Here is a 13,852-nt window from a genome sequence, read left to right as displayed (position 1 = left end):
GATAAGTACAGTTGAAGATCTCATAGATCATGTGATAAATTATCATTAAATAGACATAACGTTTAAGCTTTATATGGAACCAAATGAAGACGATGGCTCCCGATCGTCAACAGAACAGAGAGCGCAAATTGTCAAGGCTACTGCTTCGAAAAAAATATTTCTGATTCGGCCTCCGGTATGAAAGACGGATTGGCACAGGGAGCACAGATTTTAAAGGCTGCTGCTACGAACAAAATTGATTTGATTTGGCCTCCGGTAGGAACACGGACTGGCATAGGGGGGAGCACAGATGTTGAAGGCTGCTGATATGAACAAAATTGTTGAAGAATCGGTCAATGGAAAAAGACGGAATGGCTTTGGAAGCGCAGATTTTTAAGGCTGCTGCTGCTGATTGTTTGTTTTGGTTTGGATTTCCGGTGTAAAAAAAATGTGCCTGTTTAACCCGATTTTATCGTAGAAATTGCCTGTTTTTTTTTAAGTTGGAAGGCACTTTCTAACTGGGATAGCATTTCTTCAAATCGATCTATGCGCACTCTGGAATCGATATTACGTACTGTTGGGAAAAATTATCCAACAAACGAAATCGAGTGTCCAGTCAGTATGGTCAGTGATTTGGCTTTCCGGCCGATAAAGACTGAATGGCTTTCGGAACACAGATCTTTAGGACTGTGGCGACTGATTGTTTGCTATGAGTTGGCCATCCGGTGGAAAAAGACGGAATTGGCTTAGAAAGTGCAGATTTTAAATAAGGCTGCTGCTACTGATTGTTTGTTATGATTTTGTTTTCCGGCGGAAAAAGACGGAATGGCTGCTGTTTGTTTGTTTTGATTTGGCTTTCCGGTGGAAAAAGACGGAATTGGCAAAGGAAGCGCAGATTTTTGGGCTGCTGCTGCTGGTTGTTTGTTTTGGTTTGGCTTTCCGGTGAAAAAAACGGAATTGGCTAAATAAGAGCAGAATGTTAAGGCTGCTGCTGCTGATTGTTTGTTATTATTATTATTTTTATTTAAGACACTTTACCATTTATATGGCATTCATGTCTGGATTTGTTTGTTATGATTTGACCTTTCGGTGGAAAAAGGCGGAATGGATTAGGAAGCGCCGATTTTCAGGCAGCTTCTGCTGATTGTTTACTTTGATTTGGCCTTTCGGTGGAAAAATACGGAATTGGCTTAGAAAGTGCAGATTTTTAAGGCTGCTTTTGCTGATTGTTTGCTTTGATTTGGCCTTCCGGTGGAAACAGATGAAATTCGCTTTGGAAGCACAGATTTTTAAGGCTGCAGCTTCTGATTTTTTATTTTGATTTGGATTTTTAAGGCTACTGTTGCTGATTGTTTGTTTTGGTCTAGCCTTTTGGTTGGGAAGGCTGTTTCTAAGTATACTATCGAATTATTCCGGCTCCGGTAAACACAAACCGAGCGACAGGAAAAGCACAAATTGGGAAGGTTATTGTGAAGAATATTTTCGAATTGAATGAAGAATATGCAGAAAATAAATAAAATTTGAAGATTTGCAAAGCTTTTATCGAGAATGGAATGTAGAATTGGGATGAGGAATATTTGGTATACAAAATTTTGTATTTTAGAAAGATTCTATTGAGAATAGAGTTAAGAAGGAATATAGAGATGAGATGAAGGATAAGCAGAAATAAAATAAAATTTGTAGATTGGAGAATAAAGATGTGGAATATGGAATAAAAGTTTGGTAAATAAAATTTTGTTCTAAAGAAAAAAAAAAACAAAAGTTGACGCATAAAAAGTTTCAATTGAGAATAGAGGTTAGAAGAAATGTAGGGATGAGATCAAGGATATACAAAAATAAATCAAATCTTATTAAAAATAAAATAAAATAATAGTTGTATTCGGCAACACTGAAAATCTCTCTAATAAAGACATATAAAAAAACTGAAGATAAATAAAATAAAATATATGTCTATGGGAACGTTTGTTATTTTGGCAACACTAGGAAAAACAAACAAAACAAAGCCAGTCATTGATCTTTTAGTCATCGGTTTAAGTCAGGAGTGTCAAATTGATACTACAGAAACTCTAGAGGATATAAATTTCTTGGACGGATGAGGGTTAAGAATTGCATCTCCTAAATGGTTCAGCATTAGGTTAGGAAGGTCAGAAGTGGTATCCAAAGTGTTGAATCTGAAGCATCAAAATTCTTAAATGCCTTTGTAAATGAAAGTCCTGTGCAGCTGTCAGCAAAAATGACATCCGAAAAATTAATTTTATTTTATTAATTAATAAATCCTACTGTAGGACGACTTATTGTATAATGTTACCAATAAAAATAAAAGTTAATAATAAAAGTTTTGGGTGAATTGTACCTCCTCCTCAAAATGGGAGCCCCCGAACATGGGAAACATTTGGCATCAAAAAATCAAATTTAAATTTTTCTGATTTCCTTTGGTCCCCTCATTGATGATTTTTGAGAGTAAAAATCGAAACTTAATGCGCATTGAGGCACCCTTAAATCAAGTCCGATTGAGCTGAATTGAGGCACAGGTCAGTTTTTTGGGCCAGCCAGCAGCAGCCTACAAAATGTTAATGGTCGGTTTGCGACATTCGAAATTATCCATTTGGCCCATTAGAAAAAAATTACATTATTTGTTACATGTAAAAAATCTAATATCTCAGTCAATTATCTACTAGCCAACAGTACCTTCTCATACTCGACGCCCTTGAGTCTAATGAGAATTTTTTATCTGTGTTCGCCTCTCATAGTATTTAAAAATACTAACCATAACCACTACTCCTTCAACCGAACCTCCACAATACTATTCTCTCAATCGCCGGCATGTTTCCATTCCATTCGCTAAATACTAGCGCTGTTCTGTGTATGGATGCGAGAGAAATAACCAAGCCTCCCACTGGGCTAATGTTTCCTCGTTTTCAACTTGTGTACCGACCCATACTTGCAGAAACATATGTTCACTCTTACTCCGGCGTGCTTCACTCATTGAAAATTTCCTGATAAACTACACAGAAAAAAATTTGGAATATCACGTGTCATTGAAAATGGTTATCTGTAAATTAATACAAACTGTAATTTCGAAATCACGTAATTTTTAGTTGATTGGTTGAAAAGAAATGTTAAAATTATTTAATTTTACAGCAAATGTCCTGTAACAAAAAGGAGCAGGACATGTACTGTAGTTTTACAGGTCACAGCATTTATGTTTAAGTGAGAGCATTATTTACAGGCTGGTTTTGAATTTCAGGACTGTAAAATTCGAACGATTGTGGCTAGTGTTTGTGAATGCTGTTTAGAGAATGTTCGTTTTGCGGGATGTGAATATCAATTGGTACAGTTCACAAGTAGATCATGAAATGAAAACTACGCATCAATTGTGAAAATTGCAATATTGATTGGCCAATGTATATCAGCGCGATTAGACTCGTTTGCACACATTTCGATTGATTCCGTCGATTGATGGCTTTGTTGACGCGCTGAGGTAAATCTTCCGGCTAGGAAGATGCAACACCAGTATCGACGGTGGAAGGGACCGGAAAATCAGGAGCTGAACATGATGGAGGGGAACTGCATACAGGATAACTAACAGGACAGACCGCTGAGAAACGCCTGCAAACGGGACTAGCACCGGGTGGATTCGAACGGGTACATCCGGCTGCATTATCTGCTGTGAAAATTTTGGTTTGATTGCTAGAAATTTATTCTACGGGAAATTTCACTTTGACTAAGATTTTTCTGTATGCTATCGTGTTCTGTAGCAAATATTTCACATAACTTCCCATAAACATACTCATGAACGTAAACTAAGTGGATGATAGAAAATCATTTTTGATTACTTTTTCACGAAGGTGTAGGTGTACGAGGTGAAAATTCTTATAAGAAAATCGAACAGCTGACTTGCACTTGCTGCTGCGCTTGTTTATATTCATTTTCAATCGAGTGTAACGAGATTTCGCGACCTTTTTGTAATATTGTCAGTATTGTGATGTGTTTTCCTTCCGTGAATTTACTACCTGCCCCAACGAATGTTCACGTAATCTTCACTTCTAAATCACCAGCATAGCGGCACTTCCAAATCACCCCAAAGGTAAGAGTCAAAGTTGAAAAAAAAACAAACCCGACCGAATCTGTTTTGTTTGATACCACCGCTAATTTGGTTGCCTTTTGCAGATCAAAGTGGTATAACACCGTCGAGTGCCACGGAATTGTCGTTCCACTGTTCCCCTGGGTTAAAGAAGAATCGAAACTAGTAACGGAAAGAAGTAAAAAATCGTTGAGGTCCGTCACGGAGCATCCAAGTGAGACCAGAAGGAAATATAATCACGGAAAATCCTGCTATGCCAGCCTTATAGACAGAGGTAAGTTGATTTTCTAGAATATGAAAATGTAATCATTTTATAAATTGTTACAGTTATTAAAACTTCATTGCTAAGCCTGGATTATTCTTGCTTGATATTGCTGATTGGGACAAATTCACAATCGAGCATAACGGAGCTCCTGCCGAAAACATGTCGATAGCAGTTTGCTTAAAAATGATTCTCCTTGGACGCTGGTGCAAATAACAACAGAAGTTTGCTATACTGAATCAAAGATACCCTGGTCGAGAATATTGAGATCCAAAAACTGTCTTCGATGATTTTCACTCCCGAGATGAAATGGTACCTGGATTCACTATGAGCCATTCCCTCACGGAAGAGGGATCCGCACCACCACAGGTGAGCAGTTTTAGCGAAACGAAAATGTTTTGTTTTGCTATTAAAGAAGTTTCTTTTAAATTCTAGTACAGCGGGTAATACGGAACAAATTCAAAGAAGAACTACGACCAAACCAGGAGCTGGAGATGGAGGTTTTCCGGAAAGGAACCGTTAAAGGTAACAAGCATAGCCAAATGGATTTTCATTCATTCAACATTCGTCCTTTTGATGATCGAATATGTTTAAAATACTGTAAATAATGCTTATTATTTTGTTGAAGGTTGGTTCACATCGTTTTAATCTTCGAAATCGGATTCTAAGACATTCTAGAACTAAAAGATTTAAAAAACAAAAAAATGCATAGGGCTTTTACAATTTACAAAAGTTTATAAGGCACTAAAACTTTTGAAGACAGCATTAATTGAAATTAAGGATATTACAGTCAAAACAATGTTCTCATCAACCTTACGATGTGAATCGGTCATTCAATTTAAACATTAACATTTGTTATTTTTACTAAAATATCCAAATGGTAACATATTTTTATATTTTTATTTTCGAATTCAGGCAACCGGATAATAATGTAGCTCCTTCAAAGAGGCCACCTGGAAAGGATATATTAAACCTAATTGAGGTCACCTATCAGAGTTGAACCCTCAGCCAAACAGATTCAGATAAGGTATTTTATTTGTATTTTGTAAGATAGACTCCAACACCTTTCTCATTATGCACATTCATTGTTTTTTTTATTAATTCAACAGGACATACCGGAAGATCAACTCCCACATCTGCTGTTACTAGTAAAGCTAGTACCATTTTATCATGCGCCCGGCAGCTCTACAAGCCCCAATTGTTCAACCAGATGGTATTGGAACTGAACGCCTTGGCCTCGAACCTCAAAGTATCATCGAAAAGTATACCGACTATATGCAGTTTTGTTTCATCTGTAACTAACTGAGCAAGATTATAACGGTTGTGTAGTCAAATTGCATCCGGTTTCGGTTTGCACCGCTGGCTGCAGCACAGATTCTTCCCCGGCTGGAGCATGTCGTTGAAGCCGAAAAGTGAGCGATTTAATACATTCCTAAATGAAATGTCATTTTTTAAAATGTTTTTTTTTTCAGTTTAAAATTTCTGAAGACGTAAGAAAGCCCTTATAAGGTTCTGAACGTGTTGCAAGTTGCAAGTACCTGGATAGCATTTAAAGATGTAACCGAGCGTAAAAGCCACATTACCAACATCGTTAATTGGTTGCTGAATGTCGGAAAATTCCGGGAAACTTTAGAAAGTATGATTCCATTATTTTCAATGTTTTTGTGAAATTTCAAATTTACCAATTTTTTGTTTCAGAAATTCAAAAGCTGAAATCCAATAAAGGTTGAGCCCTGGAGGATATTCACTACTATATTCATCGGATGGAATTTCCTGGAAATCGCAGCCTTCGAACAAAGGTTGGCCGGACTGTTTTAGCAACGCCCGCCGTATTGGAAACGATTGTATTGACTTGCCAGCCGCATTTAGACGGAGGAAAAGCATCTTTCGAATATTGAAATTGAACAATAAAATTGTCATGAATGGCATTTAAAAATAGATACGTTTTAGTTTTTATTATTTCTCATCTCATTTCATTCATTTGTTTTATAATGTATCTGAAAAATGAGGTAGAAACTACAACCCTGAACAGTGTACACGGCTTTTAATTACAGGCCCGTAATTTTACAGCAGCCTGTAAAAAAATATGCTCACGTAAAAATAAATGTCGAGTAATTTTTTTTACGACCTGTACAATCACGGTAAATGTCCTGCTCCTTTTTGTTACAGGATATTTGCTGTAATTCTACAGTAAATAATTTTTGCTGTGTACTATGTAGTAAACAGTTTTCGCTTTAGCATAAGGTAGTGTGGAAACCAATGCCCAGTCGCTTCCGACGAATTTACTCGTGTTCGTTTGATTAAAACTCGTGTTGTTGCGAAATTTTCCTTTATAACCCATGAGAAATAACAAACATTCAAATTCATGAAATTGTTCAGGTAAATCCTGATTATCAAAAAGTTTACGAGTTCCAATGTCAATTTCATTCATCAAATTTTACTATTCTGGAGACATGCATCATTTCAATCGAAGATTCTCAAAGTTCATTCGATGAAACTGTTCCAATCTTTCCCCATCAACTGTCTCTGACGACATCGGAGATTCCACACCAGCCAGACAGTTGAGTAGTAGGCAGCAAGCGAGCAACAAACCAAGCAAGTACAATGATGAGGGCCCGAAATCTGGGTCGCTTTGTTGGTGTTAAATGGTGTCAACGTTCTAAATGGAATGGATCCGAAAACAATCATCATCATTACCTGGTATCATCATCATTTACCATGTAAACGAAACAGAGCCAGGGCAAAAAACAAACTTTGTAATATTTGTTAGTAGGTAGTTGATATTTCATATCGCTGACTGACTGTGGTGCTGCGCTGTGACATCAGTCAAACAAATTTTGACACAATTGCAATGTAGGACATTCGGATTTTTATGGTGTTAAATGTGGAAGCGCTCCAGACTGAAATATTTAAGTCCTCCTAATCGAAAAAGGTGAATCATGCATGAGCTTCTCAGGTAATCTGATGCAACAATAATGAAAACATTCAGCCATTCTGAATCTTGTTCCGTCTAAATAGGACTCAAAGTCAAAGGCATCGAATAGAAGTTGTAGGAACCGTTATAATGTATTGAAAAAAAAAAATTATAATAATCTTCTTAATCATTAATTCAATTTTATGACTGCAAAACCACTAAATTTCAACCATTCGGCCGATGGACGTTAGGTTAGGCCGTATGGGTTATTAAGCCTAATAGATCACTAGGCCGACTGGGTCATACGATAGTTATCCAGCCGAAAGGATGTTAGGTCGTAAGGCCGAATAAACGATAGGCCTCATGGACGTTAGGCCGGATGGGTTATAAGTCAGGATTCATGCAGACTAGCGTCAATTAATGTCTAATCGACATGGATGCTTTTCGGGGAAAGCTCCCTGCACGAGTAGTTATCTATTGTGGTAAAGTAGCATACCATTCGGTTTAACAGTCTCAGGCTGTATAAGCCAGATTGGTCACTGAATTTCAATTTTTCATTTTCCGCGTTTTTCTCAACAAATATAACCCGATTCTCAAAAACAAAAAATTAAATTTATAATCTAAGCTTAAATCGTGTTCCACCTTAAACTATTGGTTTCATCATAAATTTTTCACTAAACCTAAAAATCATAGCCTATTCATGAAAATTTCCATTTTTAAAAATCTCACTGTGAGCGGCTCTAATTCTGCGCCTTTTTCATCTTTCGCTAACGAGAAAACTTATTTTAAACTAATCAAATTGAAAGAACACGCAATTTTTTAATCGTATTTTGAAGTATTTTAAAAAAATTGGAAAGATTTAGTTTTATCTAAAATTTAATACTTAGAGTATGAATATGATAAATAGGTATATTGTTGTTAAACTGCTTCTTAGAGCATCGGCAGCGGTACATGCTATTCTAGGTGTTAACCCGGGAAACATTGCAGGTCGTATTTTGAATTTAGCAGCCCATTTGTGCATCGGTAAGTGGTGAACCTGTTTCCGCCACTTTGGTTGGTTTGGTTGTAGATTTTTTGGTATTTTGTTTTGAAAATTTCCCCCAGACACATTAGCACCTCTCAAATCATGAGCTTGTCGGTATTCCAATTTAGCTCCTGATACTCTTATTAGGGCTAAATTTGACATTCTTCTCTTGTCACTCGGAGATAAGACATCACAAGGGGTTAATATTAAAAAAAATAATTCAAAAAATTGGTATCGGAAAAATCTTGTATGCGAAAAGTGCATGAAATTCACATTGAGATTGAGCTCGCCATCAACTATGGTCCACATGCGGCCCTCCTGGTCAATGGCATACTGGTTGCACTCCGTGATTGATTCGAGACAATCAAAATTGGACAATGAACCAAATGGAAAATGCTGGAAACAAGCATCAAAATCTCAATGTACAATTTCGAGAATCTCACTTGAGCATAGAAACCAATGACGACGCCGGTCAAGTCCATGTAGTCGATAGGAAGAAGGGAAGTGCAGCACATGTGGAAATATGTTTAGCGGAGATCGGTTGTATGCCATCCCTCCACAAATCTCCACGATGAGTGTTTGGGGAAAGGGTAGTGTGGCACGGAAAATCATATGGATAGACAATGAAGCTGCGTTAGACCTATGCTCCTAGCACCTACAATTGCTACACGCAAAGTAAATTAGAAATTAAATATATCTACGGTATTTTTCACGTAAACTAAGATATTGTTGCATCCCATCGATTCTACGTGTGTTTTGGAGTAATTTCTTTAAAGAACGTAACTGCCGCATGAGTTTCACGTAAAGTTGAAGTGGATGCCTTAAAGTCCATCTGGATCAGTTTTTTAAAGAACGTGTTTTTTTGCGAATTCTTATAAGAAAATTATTAGTCCTCCTTTAGCACACAGCTAACTTTGTTAGGTGTGAAATTTTTGAATGTTGTGGCCTTTTCTCTTTATTCCCTGGGTGTAACGGGGTCCCTCGTTGCATCTCGTGCCCTTATCAAACTGTCAATCACGCGACAACAGAAATGAAATGTAAACGTCAGGAATAGATAGGTAGAAGGATAGAGAGATAGATCGAAAAGTGCAAATCATCTAAAAAAGTTATCACAGCGAGAAAACGTGTGTGCGAAATTGCTTATATTAATACTTCCTTTCTGAGTATCAGGTGTTGTAATTATCAGCATAATATTATCAGGTTATAAAAACAGAAGTTGCTATAGCGACTAAGTAAGTATTCCCGTTTCGATAGCGGTAGGAATCAAAACTTAAGTAGTCGTCACATTTTATCTAATTTAGTATCATAACCTGACCGGAGCTGCTCAGAAACCACCAATTAAAAAGAATCCTATAAACCGGCAATTGGTGCTCAGTCGGCAAACGTAAGCTCTTGAACCTTAACTATTAGATGATTGTAAACAATTATGTACTACTTATCCAGGGAACACTGAGGCTAACTTACCTTATTGATCAAGCCGAACATATGAGATCTTCGTTAAGTGCGGACAACATACTAAACGTAAGTTTATGAACATTATTAATTAATCGCACCTATCTAAATTTGTATCAATTATTCAGGGATTTAAAATACAGCATCATAATTGTAAACTGCGTATTCGTGATCCGGAAATATTGTTGACTAAGAACATTTTTTAAATCCGTTTACCGAGGATCTTTGTCGTTCGGACATGGGACTGGACAGAACTACACTTGCGACAACGAGAGGCTTCGGAGATGCCATTCAAGAAACCGTTGGGTTTAATTGCCAAATATGCGAGCAATGTGACAGCAGTCGGATGGTGTTATGTGATAATTGCTCCCTATGGCATCACTATGAATGTGTAGGTGTAACCGATCAGATAGAGGATGAAAACGTTCCGTGGAGCTGCCAAAAATGCAATAAAAAGATGAAGCGCTCCAAAAAGGGCTTTCAAGATGCAGCATCCTTGAATCTACCGGGCCCAAGCAAACCAACAAGCAAAGCAGATATGCCATTGGAGACACGTGAGCAGATAAGAGCAAATCGAACATCAAAGGTAGGCTCGGTTTGTTCCCGAGGATCGGCGAAAGCCTTTCTTGAAATTCAACTTCGTAAGGTGGAGGCGGAGCAAGAGATTTTAGAGGAGAAAAGAAAACTCATGGAAAAGAAGTTTAGCTTACTTGAAGAGATGGCAGAACTCGAGGAATTACATTCTGTCAAGGAGGACCAGCACACTATGGACGCCGTTGATAAATGGCTAGAAGAATCGGAACTATCTATTAAACTCCAGGACGACCGGAAGAAAAAAGCTCCGCTCAACGTTCATCACAGCTCCGAGTCAGAGTCCTCAACGGACACCGATGCTGACTCAGTGAAGAGCGACCCAACGAAAAAGCGGAATTTCAGACCACATAAACAGTCTACACCGAAAGGAATTTCTTCAGGATCGATGAGATCGGGTAAGGCTGGGGCGAATGCTACCAAAAGCAACCAGAATGCCTGTAGCCTTGAGCGTAGTCACCTAGCAGCCCGACAAGTGGTTAAAGACCTACCCGTCTTCACAGGGAACCCGGAAGAGTGGCCCATGTTCGTATCCACCTATGATAGTACTACCACCATGTGCAATTTTAAAGATGAGGAGAATTTGATTCGCCTGAGAAATTGCCTCAAAGGAGATGCTCTCAACGCTGTGAGGAGCTTCTTAATTCAGCCATCGACAGTACCAAAGGCCATTAACGCGCTTCGTCTGCGATTCGGTCAACCTCAATTCGTTATAAGTGCTCTCAAAGAAAAAATCCATTCGATGCCATGCCTAAAAGTAGACTATATGGACAAGTTGATAGACTTTTCTTTAGCGGTCCTAAATCTCAGCGCCACTATAGACGCGTGTGGTAAAAAAGAATATTCACGAGACACCTCGTTATTGAAAGATCTCGTCGATAAACTTCCGGAAGAACTTAGGATGAAATGGGGCCGGCACCAGCGTAGTTTGAAGAGAGTCAATCTTGCGAAATTTAGCGATTGGCTTTACACGTATGCTGAGGATGCTTGTCTGGTAACGGAACCGCGAAGCTCAAAGAACAAACCTGCTGATGCCGACCGGTATGGTCCCCGTAAAATACGGGCTTCACTCAACACCCACACTGAGTTGGTTGACTCGGAAAGCAGTATCCACGAAGAAAAAAGTTCAACATTGACGCATTACGCTAACAAGGGTTGCCTAGTATGCAAAGGAAGTTGCATAAGTCTTGAAAAATGCAATAAATTTCTGGGAATGACGTACAACCAAAGATGGTCAGCAGTGCGAGAGAAAACATTATGTAAGAAATGTTTAAAATTGCATAGAGGACGTTGTGTGGCACCCGTCTGTGGTCAACAAGGCTGCACATACAAACATAACGCCCTGTTACACAAATATTCCGATAGTCCAACGGCGGCACCTGTGGAAAATTCTGTATGTAATACGCATCAAGTCAATTCGGGTTCAGCACTACTCAGATACGTTCCAGTTAAGCTCTACGCAAACGGAAACGAGCTAGAGTGCTTTGCATTTCTTGACGATGGATCCCATCTTACGCTTCTAGACGAAGAAGTCGCTAACACATTAGGAATTGTCGGGGAGAAACGTCCAGTTTGCCTTCAATGGACGGGCGGAACCGAACGGAATGAATCCAACTCCCGAGTGGTAAATCTCCAAATATCTGGACTAAACGGTGAAAAACATCAATTAGACGGTGTGCGTACTGTTCGTGAGCTCCAACTACCATATCAAACCCTCGATTTCGATGACATGAAGCTTAAATATAATCATCTCTGTGATCTGCCCGTCCAATCGTATCAAAATGCACGACCACAAATTCTCATAGGAATCAAGCACGTAAAGGTGGCGCTAGTGCAGAAAAGTAGAGAAGGAGATATGGACGGTCCCGTGGCAGTTAAAACTCGCCTCGGCTGGTCCGTCTACGGAGGAGGAACAGATAGTTATGCTGTGAGCATGGTCCACTACTCCTTCCACATACGCTCGAGTGGAATTGAAGAAGAGGTACACCTGGAAACACAATTGAACCAAGCGTTAACCGATTATTTTGCCTTGGAAAGCCTAGGCATTACCACTCTGAAAAACGATATACGTTCCAAAGAGGATGAACGAGCCCTGATGCTCCTCCACGAAAAAACGCGGTTTACCGGGGAACGTTATGAGACCGGACTCCTGTGGCGATATGACCATATTCGTCTTCCTAACAATGAAAGTATGGCTAGGCGCCGTTATGAACTTTTGGAAAAACGAATGAAACAGAATCCGGAACTGAAGCGAATGCTTACCGATAAAATCACTGACTACATAGCTAAAGGATATGTTGAGAAACTAGCTCCGTCTGAGGGTACCTGGTCCGATCAGTATCCGGTTTGGTATCTACCAATCTTTCCAGTAACAAACCCGAACAAACCAGGAAAAATTCGAGTGGTTTGGGATGCTGCCGCAGCTTACAATGGTATCTCACTCAACTCTGTACTGATGACGGGCCCGGATCAGCTGGCGTCATTGGTTACAACATTAATCAAATTTCGAGAACATCGTTTCGCCGTTAGTGGCGACATCTGTGAAATGTTCCACCAAGTCATCATAAGAGAACCTGACCGCCAGTGCCAGCGCTTTTTCTGGAAGGACCGAGAGACAGACGAATTCCCCAGCAAGTACGTTATGAAGGTCATGACCTTCGGAGCCAGGTGTTCTCCATCAAGCGCTCAATTCGTTAAAGATGCTAATGCGGAACGATTTTCAAAACAGTTTCCCGTCGCCTCGAGCATCATCAAGTATTCAACTTATGTCGATGATGTTCTCTTTAGCGTAGAGAACGAGGATAAAGCAATTGAAATAGCAAAAAATATTCGCACTATCAACGCTGCAGGAGGATTTCAAACACACAACTGGATGTCCAACTCGCAGCGGGTTCTGATGCTGATGGGTGAGTCACCGAAAACGGAGAAGAGTCTCGAAGTCACCTCGGAGACTACAGGCGAGAAAGTTCTTGGTATGTTTTGGTGCACCGAGGACGATTGCTTTACCTTCAAGATCAATTGGAGTCGACTGGACTGCGAGCTGCTGAACCTAAAGCGAATCCCTACGAAGCGTGAAGTCCTAAAAACATTGATGTCCATATATGACCCGCTCGGCTTAGTGTCCCATTAGCTTATGTTTCTGAAAATTCTGTTGCAAGAAATATGGAGAGCCAAGGTAGAATGGGACGAGTCAATTGGAGAAGAATTTTTCAAAAGGTGGACAGCGTTTATAAGCGTACTTCCCTCCCTAGAAAACTTAAGGATTCCTAGATGCTACCATCAGATGTACGAACCTGATCCGAACGTCAAAGTACAACTGCACACGTTCGTAGATGCAAGCCAAGACGGAATGGCTGCGGTGACGTTCCTCCGTTACGAAATTAACGATGCCATCTATTGTTCCTTGGTTGGATCTAAAACTCGAGTAGCCCCTCTAAAATACCTGTCAATCCCGCGAATGGAACTACAAGCGGGGCTTGTTGGCGCCAGGTTAACAGTAACAATCAAAAAAAGCCTGACTATCAATATTCAACGAACGTTCCTTTG

At 39.4% G+C, this 13,852-nt stretch overlaps 1 protein-coding gene and 1 long non-coding RNA gene across 3 annotated transcripts in view; one reads left to right on the top strand and one right to left on the bottom strand.

The window, feature by feature from the left end:
• LOC129751202 (ribosomal protein S6 kinase alpha-5) overlaps positions 1–13,852 on the bottom strand; it is an 82,214-nt gene that overhangs the window by 6,497 nt on the left and 61,865 nt on the right. The window lies entirely within an intron of this gene.
• On the top strand, positions 3,223–5,731 carry LOC129751203 (uncharacterized). Its single transcript, XR_008738646.1, has 6 exons — positions 3,223–4,066; positions 4,150–4,337; positions 4,391–4,694; positions 4,761–4,850; positions 5,241–5,352; positions 5,435–5,731. It is a non-coding gene; the product is annotated as an uncharacterized LOC129751203 (long non-coding RNA).

Source organism: Uranotaenia lowii, chromosome 3, assembly GCF_029784155.1.
Source record: "Uranotaenia lowii strain MFRU-FL chromosome 3, ASM2978415v1, whole genome shotgun sequence".
NCBI classification, from domain to species: Eukaryota; Metazoa; Arthropoda; class Insecta; order Diptera; family Culicidae; genus Uranotaenia; species Uranotaenia lowii.
This window is presented reverse-complemented; position numbering and strand designations above follow the sequence as displayed.